This window comes from Eptatretus burgeri, chromosome 1, assembly GCF_056783735.1.
Source record: "Eptatretus burgeri isolate ZD-2024b chromosome 1, Ebu_testis_v1, whole genome shotgun sequence".
Classification (NCBI taxonomy): Eukaryota; Metazoa; Chordata; class Myxini; order Myxiniformes; family Myxinidae; genus Eptatretus; species Eptatretus burgeri.
Window position 1 is genome coordinate 19,698,289 of NC_140961.1, and position 4,945 is coordinate 19,703,233.

The 4,945-nt window shown below is 44.9% G+C and overlaps 1 pseudogene; it reads left to right on the forward strand.

Moving 5' to 3' along the window:
• The first annotated feature begins 1,050 nt into the window (after positions 1-1,050).
• Positions 1,051-4,639, forward strand: LOC147033967 (uncharacterized; annotated as a pseudogene).
• The last annotated feature ends 306 nt before the right edge of the window (positions 4,640-4,945 follow it).

Sequence of the window (4,945 nt, forward strand, 5' to 3'; positions counted from 1 at the left end):
TATATACTGTATATTATGTAAATATAAATATATATACTGTATATTATGTAAATATAAATATAAATATATACTGTATATTATGTAAATATAAATATATATACTGTATATTATGTAAATATAAATATAAATATATACTGTATATTATGTAAATATAAATATAAATATATATACTGTATATTATGTAAATATAAATATATATATATATATATATATATATATATATATATATATACTGTATATTATGTAAATTATAAATATATATATATATATATATATATATATACTGTATATTATGTAAATATAAATATAAATATATATACTGTATATTATGTAAATATAAATATATATATATATATATATATATATATATATATATATATATATATATATATATATATACTGTATATTATGTAAATATAAATATATATATATATATACTGTATATTATGTAAATATAAATATAAATATATATATACTGTATATTATGTAAATATAAATATAAATATATATACTGTATTTGTTGTGAGAAAAACCATGTTCTCACCAAATTTAGTGTCCCGCCCACGACGTCACGTGACCGTTTTCAGGCTCCCAGGGATTGGTGGGCGAGTCGGACGTGGTGGACGGACCGCATGAGAGCTGGGGCGCCATTGTTGGCAACAGACGTGGCTCCAAGATCGCGAGTGCAAAAATATATCGAGCGCTCCAAATCGCATGTTTAAAAGGCGATTTTCAAGTGATATTTAATACTCTGGACAGCACCGTCGCGCTGATCGTTGATAGCTCCATCTAAAGGAATGAGTTAAATCGGGACGAGTGTGATCGTTATTCCCGGATATCATCGAGCGGAGCTGCGAGTTGTCGACCTGTTTTTGGAACTCTATTGTTGCCAAGAGTTCTGGTAGTTTTTTTGTGCTGTGTATTCAATTCTGTTTTCAGCCATTTTTGAGATCGAGCCAATAAAATATCGTGCCTACCCCTCGAGGCCGATTTGAAACACAGTGGTGTGTTTTGTTCTCTTTGTCCACACGTGGACTGCTTGAAGCTCGGACATAACGTCAGTATTCCGTGCTGGAAGATATTAACAGCCGGGATCACGACAAATGGGGCCTCGTTCGGGATCCTGCAAGTAAGAGACATTCGAACTGAGACAGAAATTCCAGAGTGGGCCGCCATCTTCCTTCATCTGATCATCGTTCCCTCACCAGCAAACGCCATCTTGGAGGAACCTTCTCACCAGCAGACGCCATTTTGGAGGGATTTTCTCACCATAGGACACTATCTTGTGTTTACGCCGGTCATCGGCAAAAAAAAAACGTGAGTTATTTGTACGTTGCATTTTCTCATTGGCAATTTGATGTGCGGTGGTGTTATTGGGTATTTTGTGTCGTATTTTCCCAACTGAGTGTTGTGTGCGAATTACATGTATCACCCCAATATTGTTTGCCGTCCCATGTGGTGAAAGATATTGCTGAAATATTTCGACCCAGCCTCCTTTTAGACTTAGTGTTTTGTGCCCTTGTCGTATGATAACTCGTAGCCAAACCATGTCAGCTGGAGAAGTGAGAGATAAACCTGATCATGTTGACAGTCACGTGGGTGTCGATGTGAGCGACGCAATCAGCCTTGACCCGGTCACTGAACCCGATATGTTAGGGAGCGATCCCATCATGACTAAATGCATGCGTTCGACCTTCTGGTCCGGGCTGACCCTGATTCAACAACTCGACATGTATAACAGGGAGAATGACAGGGCAGAGGCTGAGCAACTCAGGGCAGAGTCTGAGCGACTCAGAAAGCATGACGTAGAGATAGCTGAAAGAGCAGCGGCAGAGGCTGAACGATTCAGGGAGCATGACAGGGTAAAGGCTGAACGCGTCAGAGAGCATGAGTGGCGAATGTTGATTGAACGACAGCGGGCAGATGTGTCTGCTGCACCAGTCCCGGAAATTGTTCATGTTCGTTTGCCGGACTGGACGGGAGACACGAGGCCAGAAACGTATCTGGAGATGGCGGAGAAGTTGTTGACTTCCGGTGGCATTGATGAGAGCTTCTGGGTCAGCCATCTTGTTAGCCATCTATCTGAAAAGGCGAAGGAGGTATATGCGAGGATGGCAACCGAGGATGTAAACGAATACCGGAAGTTGAAGGCCGAGATTTTGAACGCCTATGCGGTGTCTCCGTGTATTTATAGGCGTAATTTTTTTCAGTTGGACTCGTCAGTCCAGTCAAACCTATGAGGAATATTCGCAGGTCTTGTTGGAACAGCTGCAGAGATGGTTCGAGGGGAGCACCATTGAGTTACCTCCAGCAGTTGCGGAACTCCTGGTGTGTTACCGTATCGATCAACAGCTTCCGCCGGACTTAGCGTTGTTTCTTGTCGATAGAGACACTGTTTCCTTGTCAGACTGCGTCAAGCTTATTAATAAACATGTTTTGGTGTGCAAAATGTTGCAAGCCACGCAGTCGTGTCGTAAGACTGAGGATTCTGCGGTCAAGACCGCCCCCCGTCTGCCCGGCTGCTGGATCGAGGAGAAGGGTTCCCCGATGCCCTCCACTGGTGGCGGTCGCGAGCTGCAGGCCAGGGCACTGCCCTGGTGCGATTTCTGCAAATGCGTGGGGCACGGTGGAGACCGCTGTTTCTCTAACCCAGCTAGTCCGGCCTATCGAGGTAACCCGGTTGTTACATAGGAGGGAGGTCAGTGGAGGTCATCAACTGGGCCCTCGTGCAGGAGGTGGCATCGGTGACAGAGGTCACTGCCACCGAGGCTAATACCATTCATCCTCTGCATCAGGATTATTCAGGGACAGCCTTAGTGGGTGGCCCCAATTCGGTGGTGATGTTTAAGGCCCAATACCTTCAGGATACTGTGGCTACACTGTGTGTTCTCCGGGCGGGGGTAGTTCCGACCTCTTAGATGCATTATACCGGTGAGTATATCGTCCTTCGGGGCATTAACCAGGTTCTTGGCTGGTATCCCCTTGCTCTCATCGAGGTCCAAAGTGACATTTTTATGGGTTCGATGACCTGTGCGGTGGTACCCTACTACCCGGTACCGGGGGTATCCTTGCTGATTGGCAATGATGCAATGGCCAGGGAGTAGTTATTGACTCTGACCTGTGTGGTGGTCACTAGATCCCAGAGAAAACAGGCAGAGAGAGAGAGAGAGTGGCGGACCAGACATATCTTCACTCCGGCCTGAGGAGCCTCGCGCCTTGACTCCAGCCTCCGACGGTGACGTTGCTTCGACTGAAGTCCACCCGAGCCTCCAGTTAGGCCAACCTCAGGAGCCGGGCTCCTCAGGGACTGTTCCCATCTGTGACACAGGGACCCCAGCTACTTGTTCGCCGGTCGGCGAATCCGGTGAGGAGGATCAGTCCTCCGAGGCGGTTAGCAACCCCAGTTCTGTGCCTGAGGTCACTCCCACATTGTCTGCGGTAACCAGTCTGGTGGAGGATCAGCACTTCGATCCCACCCTTGCAATCCTCTGGGAAATGGAAGAAGACTCCGAGCCTGGACGAACAGGCAACTATGTTAATGGTGCAGGTGTGCTGATGCATAAATATTCCCCCAATAACATGTCCTTCACCCAGACGTGGAAGGTACGACACCGAGTTGTCGTACCGGGGAGGCATTGTCAGTCAGTCATGAAATTGGCCCATGACAATATTTCCTCGGGTCATGTCGGAGCGGCCCAGGGAGCGGAATTACAGTACTGTAGAGAAGGAGCTCCTCGCTATCATGGCAGCAATCCAGGTATTTGCTGTCTACATTGGCCATGGGCCCATCACCATCTACAGCGACCACCACCCGCTCGGTTGGCTCAGCCAAGCCAAAACCTTCAACCAGCGAATTCTGTGCTGGGCGCTTCTCCTCTCAGAATACGACCTCACAGTCAAACACGTGAAAGGAGTGGAGAACAGATTAGCTGACCTCCTTAGTCACCATCTAGTAGACAAGGAGCACCAAAGTTAAGTGTAGTTCCCTTTGTCTCTCTATTGTGGTGTGGGTGATGGTTAAATATGGTGGGCTAGATATTAATGTGGTGTGGTGTGTTTAATAATGTGTTGTGGATGAACATTGTTTATTGTACAAGAATGTTAACGATCACCGCCATCATATTGCCCTGTGATTTGCAACTAATACAATAACTGGTTTCAAAACGCCGTCTATCCGACGGGTTTTACTTTAGGTGGGGAGGACTGTGAGAAAAACCATGTTCTCACCAAATTTAGTGTCCCGCCCACGACGTCACGTGACCATTTTCAGGCTCCCAGGGATTGGTGGGCTGGTCGGACGTGGTGGGTGGACCGCGTGAGAGCTGGGGCGCCATTGTTGGCAACAGACGTGGCTCTAAGATCGCGAGTGGAAAAATATATCGAGCGCTACAAATCGCATGTTTTAAAAGCGATTTTCAAGTGATTTTTAAGACTCTCGACAGCACTGTCGCGCTGATCGTTGATAGCTCCGTCTAAAGGAATGAGTTAAATCTGGAAGAGTGTGATCGTTATTCCCGGATATCGTTGAGCGGAGCTGTGAGTTGTACAACCTGTTTTTTTGGAACTCTATTGTTGCCAAGAGTTCTGGCAGGGTTTTTGTGCTGTGTATTCAAATCTGTTTTCAGCCATTTTTGAGATCGAGCCAATAAATATCGGCCTACCCCGAGAGGCCAATTCGAAACACAGTGGTGTGTTTTGTTGTTCTCTTTGTCCACATGTGGACTGCTTGAAGCTCGGACATTAATGTCAGTATTCCGTGCTGGAAGATATTAACAGTCTGATCACGAATATATATATATATATATATATATATATATATATATATATATATATATATATATATATATATAAATATAAGTAGGGTGAATATACTGATTCAGGCTCACTTTCCCCATGTAAAGTGAATGGGGATTTTCAGCGATTCATATTTTTTACCCGAACAAAT